The following is a 14626-nucleotide window of genomic DNA, read 5'->3' as shown; positions in this document are numbered from 1 at the left end:
ACAAAACATTGCTGAAAGAAAGTAAGGGAAACCTAAGTAAATCTGAGGACACCCCATAGTGATGAAAAGACATACCACTGATAAGATGGCAAAAGTACACAAAGCAATGTGGAATTCAATGTGTTCCCAAGAAATTTCACAAAGGCCTTTGGGAAGAAATACGCAAGCTAATCGTAACAGTCATGGAATTTTAAGGGACCACAAGATAGACAAAACCATCTTGAAAAAGAGAATCAAAGGTGAAAGGTCATACTTCCAAAGTTCAAATCTTAATACAAAGCAACAGTAAATAAAACATTATGATACTGAAATATAGGTATGCACACACCCTGAAACAAATAATACATTATAGGTTAATTAATTGAATTTAAATTAAAAAAATTTTTTTTAAAGATTTTATTTATTTGACAGAGATCACAAGTAGGCAGAGAGAGAGGGGAAAGCAGGCTCCCTGCTGAGCAGAGAGCCCAATGCAGGGCTCTATCCCAGGACCTGAGATCATGACCTGATCCGAAGGTAGAGGCTTAACCCACTGACACACCCAGGTGCCCCAAAATTTTTAAAAAATTTTTAAATAAATAAAACAATTTTTTAAAAAGTATGCATACGAATACCCAACTTTTGTAGCAACATGGACGGGACTGGAAGAGATTATGCTGAGTGAAATCAGTCAAGCAGAGAGAGTCAATTATCATATGGTTTCACTTATTTGTGGAGCATAATAAATAGCATGGAGGACATGGGGAGATGGAGAGGAGAAGGGAGTTTGGGGAAATTGGAAGGGGAGGTGAACCATGAGAGACTATGGACTCTGAAAAACAATCTGAGGGTTTTGAAGGGGCGGGGGCTGGGAGGTTGGGGTACCAGGTGGTAGGTATTATAGAGGGCACGGATTGCATGGAGCACTGGGTGTGGTGCAAAAATAATGAATACTGTTATGATGAAAATAAATAAAAAATAAATTTTTTTAAAAAGTATGCATACAGAGCAGTGGGATCTGAGAGCCCAGAAATAAACCCCTTCATCCACAGTCCACTGAATTTTGACAAGGGTGGACAACATTACACTGGGGGGACAAAATGGTCTTTTCAACAAAGGGTGCTAGACAATCAGCTATCCATGTGCAGAGGAATGGAACTGGACCCTTACCTTACACCACATATAAACATTAACTCAAAATAAGGTAAACCCTTAAATGTAAGAGGTAAAATTATAAACTCTAGAAGAAACAAATGGGGATAAATCTTCACAACCCTGGGTTTAGCAATGCTTTCAGATCTGACACCAAGCATAAGAAGGGAAAGAAAAAATAGACAATATCCTCAAAATTAAAAATCTGTCCCAAGTGCCTGGGTGGTTCAGTTGGTTAACTGTCTGACTCTTAATTTTGGCTCAGATCATGATCTCAGGATTATGAGATTGAGCCCCACGTCAGGCTCCACACTGAATGTGGGGCCTGCTTAAGATTTTGTTTCATTCTCCCTCTGCCTCTGTCCACTTGCATACTCTCTCTCACTATTAAAAAAGAAATGTATAAATAAATAAATAAATAAATGTCTTTGTACATTAGAAGATACTATCCAGAAAGTGAAAAGACAGCCCCCAGAATGGAAGGAAATATTTGTACATCATTTATCTAATAAGAGTTTGTTGCCCAGAATATGTAAAGAGCTTTTACAACTCAACAAAAAGACAACCCCATTTTAAAATGGACCCTTCTCGGAGGGGGACAAGATGGCAGGGAAGTAGGAGGAGGCGCCTTTTAAACCTGTACCCTAAAGTGAGCTGATTACCTACCAAAGAACTCCAATCACCCATGAAATCAGCCTGAGATCAGAATTATGCACGTCTGGATCTCTATGGGGGCAGAAGACGCCAGTGGGCAGGTAAAGTGGAGTGGGAATGGCAGACTGATATAGGAAAATAAACAAAAGGGGGAGGGAGCCACCAGAGGCGACCGGTTGGAAAGTAATACCCCTAAGACGAGCGAGAGTGCCCTGCGTCTGGGGACCAGCGTTAACTTGGAGACTGGTTGAAAGCACTCCAAAAGTGGAAAGGATTGCGGGGGGGGAATTGTGGGAATCGAGGCGGCTAGGGACAGGGGCTTAAGTCCCCGGTCCCAGGACAGCCTCCCCTGGCGCTGAGCCAGAGAAAGTGCGGCGGAGAAACCAGCTCTGGATCCCTAAGCCGCCAGTGCACCCGAGAACGTGTGGGGTCCGGCTCCTGTGAGGGGATGGGAGCCACGCCAGTCCGCAGAATGCGAGAGCCCTGCTATAGAGCCTGAGATATGCGCGTTCCTCATCCTCCCCTGAGAGAGGTACACAAAAGCCCAGCCGGCGCTCTTTGACCCGCGCCATTGTTTCAGAGCCTAAACAGACAGAGGTGCGCGGTGCTTTTGGACCTGCTCCCCGTTCTCAGAGCCTGAAACGTGTGCGCGACCCACAGCCTCCCCTGAAAGAGATACGTGCAAGCTGGGCGCTCCTAGACCCAGAAAGACCAGGCACTCCCAGCCCGGGCCAGCGGGAAAATCTCAGTGTGCGATCGCTGCTTGGAACCTCTCTGGTAGTCTGGAGCTTCCCAAACAGCCACTGCCACTGCTGTGGTTTTGGGTACAAGCAGAAGATCCTGCATCCCCAGGGACCGCGACTTGGAACCTGCTCTGCCAGCAGCCAAGGGGGAACTTATTTGGGCTCTGCAGCCAGACTGAGGCTTCTCTCTGAGAGCAAGGTCAGGGTGCAGTTTGTTTTCCTCTAAAACTACAAAAACCATCAAAAGCGGTCAAGGTGAGAGGAAAAAAAAAATGAGAAGACAATATGTCGGAAAGAGAATTCAGGCTAACAATTATCCAGACAATAGCTAGGTTAGAGAAAGCCATGGATGACCAAACGGAATTGATTAGGGCCAAGCTGAAAGCGACCAGAGATGATGTTCACAATGTTAGGGCGGAGTTAAAAGCTACCAGGGCTGAGGTTCACAATGCTCTCAATAAGTTCCAATCTAATCTAAATTATCTCAAAGCTAGGGTAACTGAGACAGATAGAATTAGTGATCTGGAGGACAAACAGATAGAGAGAAAGAATCAGGAGGAAGCCTGGAACAAACAGCTTAGAAACCACGAAAACAGAATCAGGGAAATAAATAATGCCATGAAACATTCCAACATCAGAATTATTGGAATCCCTGAAAGGGAGGAGAAAGAAAGAAATCTAGAAGATATAGTAGAACAAGTTCTTCATGAAAATTTTCCCAATCTCGCAAATGGAACCAGCGTTCATGTACTAGAGGCTGAAAGGTCTCCACCCAAGATTATACATTCCAAAAAAAAATCAAGGCACCTGATAGTCTAATTGAGGAATCATAATTGTAGGTATAATCTCTTGAAAGCCGCTAGGACAAAGAGGCTCCTTACTTACAGAGGAAAGTCCATCACAATAATGTCAGACCTGTCCACAGAGACCTGGCAAGCCAGAAAGGGCTGGCAAGATATATTCAGGGCATTAAATGAGAAGAACATGCAGCCAAGAATACTTTATCCAGCAAGACTGACATTCAAAATGGATGGAGAGATAAAGAGTTTCCAAGACCGGCAAGGCTTAAAAGACTATACAACCACCAAGCTGACACTACAGGAAATATTAAGGGGGGTTCTATAAAAGAGGAAAAATCCTAAGAATAGCATTGAACAGAAATAAAGAGACAATCTACAGAAAGAAAGACTTCAAAGGTAACACGATGTCAATAAAAATGTATCTATCAATAATCACTCTCAATGTGAACGGCCTAAATACGCCCATAAAACGACACAGGGTTGCAGATCAGATAAAAAGAAAGGACCCATCCATATGTTGTCTACAAGAGACCCATTTTGAACCTAAAGATACAACCAGACTGAAAGTGAAGGGATGGAGAAGCATCTTTCATGCCAATGGGCCTCAAAAGAAGGCTGGGGTAGCGATTCTCATATCAGATAAATTAGATTTTAAACTAAAGACTGTAGTCAGAGATACAGAAGGACACTACATAATTCTTAAAGGGACTATCCACCAAGATGATCTAACAATTGTAAATATCTATGCCCCCAATATGGGAGCAGCCAATTACATAAGAAAACTGTTAATCAAGATAAAGAGTCATATTGATATGAATACATTAATAGTAGGAGATCTTAACACACCTCTATCAGAAATAGACAGATCATCGAAGCAGAAAATCAATAAAGAAACAAGAGCATTGAATGACACATTGGACCAGATGGACCTCATAGATATATACAGAGCATTCCACCCTAAAACAACAGAATACTCATTATTCTCAAGTGCACATGGAACATTCTCAAGAATAGACCACATACTGGGTCACAAATCAGGACTCAACTGATACCAAAAGACTGAGATTATTCCCTGCATATTCTCAGATCACAATGCTTTGAAACTGGAGCTCAATCACAAGGAAAAGTTCAGAAGGAACTCAAACACCTGGAAGCTAAAAACCACCTTGCTTAAGAATGCTTGGATCAACCAGGAGATCAAAGAAGAACTGAAACAATTCATGGAAACCAATGAGAATGAAGACACTTCAGTTCAAAACCTATGGGATACAGCAAAGGTGGTCCTAAGGGGGAAATACATAGCCATCCAAGCCTCTCTCAGAAAAATTGAAAAATCCAGAACACAGCAGCTGTCTCTACACCTTAAAGAACTGGAGAATCAACAACAAATCAAACCAACTCCACACATAAAAAGGGAAATAATCAAGATTAGAGCTGAGATCAATGAGGTAGAAACCAGAGATACAGTAGAACGTATCAATGAAACTAGAAGCTGGTTTTTTGAAAGAATCAATAAGATTGATAAACCACTGTCCACACTAATCCAAAAGAAAAGAGAGAAAGCTCAAATTAATAAAATTATGAATGAAAAGGGAGAGATCACAACTAACACCAAGGAAGTAGAAACAATCATCAGAAGTTATTATCAACAGTTATATGCCAATAAGCTAAGCAACCTAGATGAAATGGATGCATTCCTGGAAAACTATAAACTCCCAAAATTGAACCAGGAAGAAATTGACAACCTGAATAGACCGATATCTAGTAACGAGATTGAAGCAGTGATCAAAAACCTCCCAAAAAACAAGAGCGCAGGACCTGACAGATTCCCTGGGGAATTCTACCAAACTTTCAAAGAAGAAATAACACCTAATCTCCTGAAGCTGTTTCAAAAAACTGAAGCAGAAGGAAAACTTCCAGACTCTTTCTATGAAGCCAGCATTGCCCTGATCCCCAAACCAGGCAAAGACCCTACCAAAAAGGAGAATTTCAGACCAATATCACTGATGAATATGGATGCTAAGATTCTCAACAAGATCCTAGCAAACAGGATCCAACAGCACATTAAAAAGATTATCCACCATGACCAGGTGATATTCATCCCTGGGCTACAAGGATGGTTCAACATTCGCAAATCAGTCAATGTGATAGAACAAATTAATATGATAAGAGAGAAGAACCACATGGTCCTCTAAATCAATGCAGAAAAAGCATTTGACAAAATCCAGCATCCGTTCCTGATTAAAACGCTTCAAAGTATAGGGATAGAGGGAACATTCCTGAACTTCATAAAATCTATCTATGAAAGACCCACAGCAAATATCATCCTTAATGGGAAAAAGCTTGCAGCCTTCCCGTTGAGATCAGGAACATGACAAGGATGCCCACTCTCACCACTCTTGTTCAACATAGTATTAGAAGTCCTAGCAACAGCAATCAGACAACAAAGAGAAATAAAAGGTATCCAAATTGGCAATGAAGAAGTAAAACTCTCTCTCCACAGATGACATGATTCTTTATATGGAAAGCCCAAAAGACTCCACCCCCAAACTATTAGAACTCATACAGCAATTCAGCAACGTGGCAGGATACAAAGTCAATGTACAGAGATCAGTGGCTTTCTTATACACTAACGATGAAAATACAGAAAGGGAAATCAGAGAGTCGATTCCATTTACTAAAGCACCAAGAACCATAAGATACCTGGGAATAAACCTAACCAAAGAGGTAAAGGATATGTATTCGAGGAACTATAGAACACTCATGAAAGAAATTGAAGAAGACACAAAAAGATGGAGGACCATTCCATGCTCTTGGATTGGAAGAATAAACATTGTTAAAATGTCTATACTGCCTAGAGCAATCTATACTTTTAATGCCATTCCGATCAAAATTCCACCAGTATTCTTCAAAGATCTAGAGCAAATAATCCAAAAATTTGTATGGAATCTGAAGAGACCCCGAATCTCTAAGGAAATGTTGAAAAACAAAAATTAAACTGGGGGCTTCATGCTACCTGATTTCAAGCTTTACTACAAAGCTGTGATCACCAAGACAGCATGGTACTGGCATAAAAACAGACACATAGACCAGTGGAACAGAGTAGAGAGCCCAGATATGGACCCTCAACTCTATGGGCAAATAATCTTCGACAAAACAGGAAAAAATATACAGTGGAAAAAAGACAGTCTCTTCAATAAATGGTTCTGGGAAAACTGGGCAGCTATATGTAGAAGAATGAAACTCGATTATTCTCTTACACCGTACACAAAGATAAACTCAAAATGGATAAAAGACCTCAATGTGAGACAGGAATCCATCAGAATCCTAGAGGAGAACATAGGCAGTAATCTCTTTGATATCAGCCACAGCAACTTCTTTCAAGATATGTCTCCAAAGCCAAAGGAAACAAAAGTGAAAATAAACTTTTGGGACTTCATCAAAATCAAAAGCTTCTGCAGAGCAAAGAAAACAGTCAACAAAACAAAGAGGCAACCCACGGAATGGGAGAAGATATTTGCAAATGACAGTACAGACAAAAGGTTGATATCCAGGATCTATAAAGAACTCCTCAAACTCAACACACACAAAACAGACAATCATATCAAAAAATGGGCAGAAGATATGAACAGACACTTCTCCAATGAAGACATACAAATGGCTATCAGACACATGAAAAAACGTTCATCATCACTAGCCCTCAGGGAGATTCAAATTAAAACCACATTGAGATATCACCTTACACCAGTTAGAATGGCCAAAATTAGCAAGACAGGAAACAACATGTGTTGGAGGGGATGTGGAGAAAGGGGAACCCTCTTCCACTGTTGGTGGGAATGCAAGTTGGCGCAGCCTCTTTGGAGAACAGTGTGGAGATTCCTCAAGGAATTAAAAATAGAACTTCCCTATGACCCTGCCATTGCACTCCTGGGTATTTACCCCAAAGATACAGATGTAGTGAAAAGAAGGGCCATCTGAACCCCAATGTTCATAGCAGCAATGACCACGGTCGCCAAACTGTGGAAAGAACCAAGATGCCCTTCAACGGACAAATGAATAAGGAAGATGTGGTCCATATACACTATGGAGTATTATGCCTCCATCAGAAAGGATGAATACCCAACTTTTGTAGCAGCATGGACAGGACTGGAAGAGATTATGCTGAGTGAAATAAGTCAAGCAGAGAAAGTCAATTATCATATGGTTTCACTTATTTGTGGAGCATAACAAATAGCATGGAGGACATGGGGAGTTAGAGAGGAGAAGGGAGTTTGGGGAAATTGGAAGGGGAGGTGAACCATGAGAGACTATGGACTCTGAAAAACAATCTGAGGGTTTTGAAGGGGCGGGGGGTGGGAGGTTGGGGTACCAGGTGGTGGGTATTATAGAAGGCATGGATTGCATGGAGCACTGGGTGTGGTGCAAAAATAATGAATACTGTTATGCTGAAAATAAATAAAAAATAAATTTTCAAAAAATGAAGGAAAATAAAATAGAATAAAATAAAATGGACCCTTCTCCAGAGAAATCATACAAATGGTGAATAGTACATGAATGATGTTAGACATCATTAGTCTTTATGCAAATGGAGATTTAAATCAGTTAGATGTCCTTTTATACAAGTAGAATCACTATGACCAAGAAAACTAAAAATAACAAAACGATGTTGAGAGACTGAGACCCTTAAACCTCACTTGTGAAAAATGGTGCGGTCTATGTATAAGTTTGGCATTTATTCAAACAGATCAAAGCAGAACTACCTTATAGCTCAACAATTGTACTCCTAGATATATACCCCCCCTAACTGAAAACACTGATTCAAACAAACAAACAAAAATGTACAGGAATATTCATAGCAGCAGTGTTCACAATAGGCAAAAATCAGACACTATGCAAATGTCCATCCACAGGGAAAAGGACAAACAGAATGAGGTAGATCCATAAATGGCTATCTTGTTCTGCCCTATGAAGGAATGAAGTAAAACGGTTCATTTGTGTGGGGAAAATGTGGTGGTTCCTTAAAATATTAAACTCAGAATTCCACTGCCCTCAAAAATTGAAAGTAGAAGTACCCATATTCAGAGCAGCATTTCTCACAACAGCCAAAAGGGGGAAGTCACCCTAGTGTCCACTGACAGATGAATGGATAAACAAAATGTGGTTAAACAAAGGGAGTTCTGACACAGGCTACAACACGGGTTTTACCTGGAAGTCATTATGCTGAGTGAAACCAGCCAGTCATGGAAGGACAGATACTGAATGATTGCACTTGTATGAGGCGTCTGGGACACAAAGTTGGATGTGGCTGCAGGGGCCTGAGGGGAAAGGACAATGGGGAGTTGGTGTCTCATGCATACAGGCTCCCTCGGGGAGAATGAGAAAGTTCTGGAGAATAATGTACTACCATAGGAACTCAGCTAAGGCCAGAGAATTGTTTACCTGAAATGTTTTAAGGGGCTAATAATGTTCTTGTGTTTAGTCACCATGAAAAAGTGAATGAAGGACTGATGCATGTCACAACGTGGATGGACACTGAAAACAGCCCGTGACATAAGCCATGTGGAAATACCGCTCAGATTGGAGCCGTATGTGCTCTCTAAGCCCGTCAAGGTTACTAAAATAAGGGAAAGTCCTGAAAGAAGTTCCAGAAGAAGAAAACTGGATCCGAATACAGAAGACATTTCAGACCGTCGGGCAGGTGATGACAGCTGAAGCGGGCCTGTGGTCTGGGTTCAAATGTGGGAACCATCATGATTTCCTCACTTGGGGTTACGTGGCAGTCCCATGAGACAGTGTCCCTGTTTGGGGTAAAATGCACTGAAGTAGCCTGTGTGAAGTGGCAAACGTGGTAAAGAAACGACACCTGGGGAGTCTGAGTGTGGAGATAAAATGTATTTGTGCTGCTGTGACAAGTTACCGCAGATTTGAAATCGCCACAGAGTAAATGACTTTTCCAAACCACGTTAGCACCACATCACAGAAGCAGAGAGGACACCAGACTTCGGGATGGAGGCCAAGCCCTCCCAGATCCAGTTCACCCACCGTGAAGAGGACACTCACCCTTGGATGTTAGCAAGAGATTCGTGGGAGGTTTAAATCAGGCGCCCCCATGTGTTGGGTGCAGTGGAAGCAGTGGGATTTCGAATTCCAATTCTCCACAATGCTCCACCACAACCTGCATAGAACTGTGAAAAAGTACGAAGGGAAGCCTCAGTAAAGTGGACTGCAGAAGGCTGAAAGGGGGTGCCTGGCACTTGGTGCCCATTATGGACTCCACATTAGAATCCCCCACAGGAGAGACTCATCCCTGCCAGGCCCCACGGGGAAGCTGGAGCATTCATCTCCTACAAGAAATCCACCATCACCACAGCTCGGGTGGTGAGAATCCTCCATCACGCTGAACTCCTGCCTTTCTCCAGCAGACTTTCCTTCCAAGAAACCCTCCCAACTTCTTCCTTCTTCTCCATGAAATAATGTTCCTCTCCTTTGTTTCTTGCACTTGCCTGCGATGTGACCGTAGCCTGCTCATCCCAGATGACCATTCTCTGCTCTTCCCAAATAAACCCATTTTGTTGGTCAAATAACTAGCAGTTTAAGGTGAACAGAACTACTAAATTCAAGAAACTTGCAAGGAACAAAATCAATATATACAAATCAATTGCATTTCTATATTCTCAGATGGAACCATCAGAAAGAGACCATGGAGAGCCATCTCATTTACTATTGCCTCCAAAAGAACAAGATACCTAGGACTCCCCTGAACCAAGGAGGTGACACACCTGTCCTCTGGCAGCTGTGAGACACTGATGACAGACATGGAGGGAGACAAACAGAGACAGGAAGACACTCTGTACTCAGGGAAGAACTTACACTGAGAAAATGCCTACTCTCCCCAAAGCTGTCTACAGAGTCCTCACTGTCACCCCTGAACTTCCAGACTCTGGACAAACCCTGATGCGGGTGTAGACACAGAAAGGACCTCGCAGGGCCGATGTGGAGGGGAGCATGAACACCAAGGTGGGCGTACATTCCCTGACTGAGACCGTCTGAGAAGCCCCAGGAACTGAATCTGCATGTGCACATAGACATGGGACCCAGGTCATGCATCAGAAATCAGAAAGCAGAGACCCCACAGCACCATGCACAACACCATGAGAGACCACTTCACCACACACAAAACCATGGACGCACCAGTGTCTACACAGCGCGCCCTTCCTCCATGGGGCCCTGAGACCACACACCCCCTCAGCAGTCCCTGCTCAGATGGCTTCTCCTCACCTTCTCCTCCAGCGGCCAGTCCTGAGGGGGCTGGGCTGCTGTTAGTGTGGCCACAGCCCCACATCCTCCACAGTAGGTCCTGTCAGTGTGGATGTGGACCCACATCCTCCCCAGCTTGTCCTTTCAGCATGGAAGGGGTTCCACATCCTCCAGAAGTCTCCACAGTGGGTCCTAAGGAGGCCAGGCTCCTGTCCCAGATACAGCTGTGCAGGCCAGGCTCAGGGAGGTAGCTGGGGTCCTGTGCCTTCTGCAGGCGGTAGAGTCAGTGCAGGACTAGGGGAGCTCACCCTTCAACATAAGCACCTGCTCCCTCCCGGGGTCCAGCTGAAGCCACTTCATTCCGGAAATTTAAGCTGTATGGAGCCCAATATCCCCCAACTTCTTAAAAAATATCTAAGGAACAATGAACTGGAAACAATATGGAATGACTATAGTACCTGAAAGAAACGGTAGTACCAAACATGACTCTGGCTTTGATGCAGACCCACACTCTGACCTCAACTTGCTCTCAGGCCTGGCCCTGACCCTAGTCCAAGACCCTAACCCTAGTCCCCAAGCCAAACAGTGTCCACGAGAATCAAAAGGTCGGGGGGGCACCTGGGTGGCTCCGTGGGTTAAGCCTCTGCCTTCAGCTCAGGTCATGATCTCAGGGTCCTGGGATCAAGCCCCACACTGGGCTCTCTGCTCAGCAGGGATCCTGCTTCCCCCGCTGTCTCTGCCTGCCTCTCTGCCTACTTGTAATTTCTCTCTGTCAATTAAATAAATAAAATCTAAAAATAAAACAGAACAATAGCCTACTGACCATTGTAACCACCTCACCATTGACCTCTAGGATTGTAATACACACTCCCACCGCTAGAGACACACTTCTCAGCAGCAGAATGGGACTTGCCCACTCTCAATGAACCCACTCTTACAGTGAAGCCAAAAAAATACTATTCCTTGGAAATCCCAACCATTAGGACAAAGTCACAGAAACCACACCCAGAACTCATAAAGGACAGACATCTCATGAAATGATGGTGCAGATCACAACGACTCCCACGAAGTAACTCTAGAGTGGACTCTAGATCTGTCCCCTTCCCAGGATTACATGGGGCACTACATTCTTCCAATACTCCATCCTTAGAACTAAACCATGAACCATCCTCGTTAGTCCTGCATGCAGGCTCACAGTGAGCCCTGCAAAAGCCGAGCATTCAGCCTCTCATGCCTATCCCAGCAGATGGAGGGTGCTGCTCTCCTCGACTTCTATATCAACTAGAGATACTTGGAACAAGTCTTGCCATATTCCATGCAAAGGCATGTTCTTCATCTGCAAAATGATGGACGGTGAAACACCATGGATTCCCCGCACCTTGAACCTAGGTAAATTGGAGATACAGCTTGGCCAGAGCTTATCCCCAATCACCTACACACTCACTCCCTTCCCCTGTGCACTCCAGGCAGTTTCAATCCACTTTGCTCACTCTCAGCTATTGTCTCTGCAGAATAGTACAGTAGTACCAAGGTGCTGGGACTGAGGTGCTAGGTTCTAAGCTAGCACCTTGGACCCACTTACTATCAGGAATTAATATTCGTTTTACTAACAGATGCATCCCAGAAGATCTTGCCACCACCACCATTAGAAAAGTCATGACAACAGACGTCCTAACAACCTGTGCCAATCTCCACGGCTCCTCTCCCTGGATCCAGGGATTGGCTCATCCATGGGTGTGTGACCTGGTTCCAGCCAAAGAGGCAGGAGGAACCTCGGGTCCCAGCCTGCAGACCCAAGCATGGGCCAGGGGCTTTTCCAACATGACTGCAAAAGTGGCCTAGGCCAGGCCAGTGCCAGTGCCACAGAGGGCCCAGGAAGCCAGGTGCTCCATAACATTGCTGAGGGCTGAACTGGACTCATCCTGAAGCCCGCACATGCTAGATCCTCCACTAACTCAGGAGAACCCTAAACATGCTCATGGTCTTGGCCTGAGCAAGATGACCATCTGTGGGGTATATAACCCACAAGATCTTCCTGCCAGGCAAGGGGACTTACTCAGCCAAACAATACCTACATGGAATTCAACCACAGACAAACAACTTGTGGCAAGCTTGGGGCCTACAGAGAAAGGCAGAATACCTGAAGCCTTAATTGTTGGCCAATCTCACTATCACCTTTTTTTCCTTTCAAGAGGAGGGGCCGGGGTCAGGCAGGGTAGATCTCAGTGTACTCCCACTCTGCCACTGGAAAAGAAGAGCCCTCTCCCCTGTCATCCATCATGTTGCAAATCTGGGGTGTGTGAAACTACCACCCAGGAGGCAAATGGGACCTCCCCCTGTATTCTGTCAATCAAGTGTGGCTAGAACATTAGTTATGGATGGTCTGTGGCTGCTTTCAAGCCACAATGCAAGAAAGGAGTCATTTTCAGAGACACCACATGGACTGCAACACCTAACACAAAATCTTTACAGAAGACTTTCCAGAAAAGTCTGTACCAATCCCTGGTCTCAAAGATCCCAGCATCACGTCACTTCTTTGAATAGAACGTAGTGCCTTCTGGGTAAAATCTAAGTTTTTCACCCCCAGAGACAAGGACTTCCATCCTTTTAGCCAGGACTCCATCTCCATCCTCCTCTATGGACACCTTGAATGGCACGTCTATATGTCTGCAGCCCAGCAGGAATTCAGTGTAGTTTACATGGTAGTGACACTCAGAAACGGAGGTGTAAGTGTGCACTTCTGAGTGTGAGTGTGTGTTTCCTCTTTGTTAGCCACAGAGTGCAAGGAGAATACAACAGAGTAGCACGCTTTCTGTCTCACAGGAACAGCCACGCAATGTGGTTCCATAATGATCTCGGAAGGAAGCCACCTTCATAGAACAAACTTCATCTGGGAGAACTTCCAAGTCCCTTGTCCTGGACACTGGGGCACACAGAGGGACAGAGACTCCCCCTGCCCATCAGGGTTTTGAAGGACGCCTGCTGTTCCCGGACAAAAGATTCCTAACCCATTCATCCACCTATCATATAACCAGGCATCTGTGAGAGAATTCTACTCCAAGCAGAAAGGACAAAGAGACAAGTGACAGGCTTGTGTGACAAGGGTCATGACAGGGAACACTCAGGAGCTGGGGGGTGTGCAGGATTGGCCAGACCTAGGTGCAGGAGGACCAGGAATGCTCCAGGAGGAGCATTGTCACTAAGGAGGATGTGTTACTAAGGAGCCTGTTACTAAGGAGGATGTGTCACTAAGGAGGATGCTCAGGAGGACTGAGGGTGTGCAGGGATGCAGAGTGCTCCATGGGGATGTCACAGTTGTGCCCTTGTGTGCCTACATGTGTCAGTGTGACCAGGCATTGGCCAGACCAAAAACGACAAGGCGGGCGAGGGGCAGTGTCCCTAAACTGTCTTCTGCAAGGCAAAAGTTCAGTAATGAGATTTCTTTCAGTACAATTTCATTTCAAATGCATCTGTGAGTCCCTAAAGCTGATTGTGTAGAACATGAAGTACGTAGATGGCCATGGCTTTCAAGCCTGAGGTGCGGGGGGCAAAGCACACTTGATATTTCTTTTTGCTGCTTTCAGAGTATGATGGCTTTTCACGCCTTCATCTCCAACCCAAGGACAGGGAACAAAGGCAACACAGATCTACACATCGAAATGTCCACAGAAATCTGCAAACCCAAGTTCTCCCAGGAGCTAAAGTTTTAGGACCAGGGTGACAGAAAGGAGAGGCAGACAGCAAGGAACTAAAAGAATACATCATATGCATGTGAGCTGGCCCACTTCTCTACCTGTCGGAAGCAAGCCATGCCTGACAGGAGGGAATCACACCTGCACCTGGACCGTCTGTTTGCTGCCCTTGAGCAGAGCAGAGGATGTGCTGAGCTGGGGGTGGGTGTCGGGGGGAGAAGGCCAGCTGGCCACAGATGCTACCTGCCAAGTACCTGTAGGACCAGCTCCTGGTCCTCAGCTAAGATGAAACAATAATTACGTTTAGTTACCAATTTCCCGGGACAGGTCATGTACTCAGTGCTTTGGT

Source organism: Mustela erminea, chromosome 14 (genome assembly GCF_009829155.1).
Source record: "Mustela erminea isolate mMusErm1 chromosome 14, mMusErm1.Pri, whole genome shotgun sequence".
In the NCBI taxonomy this organism is placed as follows: domain Eukaryota; kingdom Metazoa; phylum Chordata; class Mammalia; order Carnivora; family Mustelidae; genus Mustela; species Mustela erminea.
The sequence above is the reverse complement of the archived record's forward strand: the minus strand, read 5'-3'. Positions refer to the sequence as shown.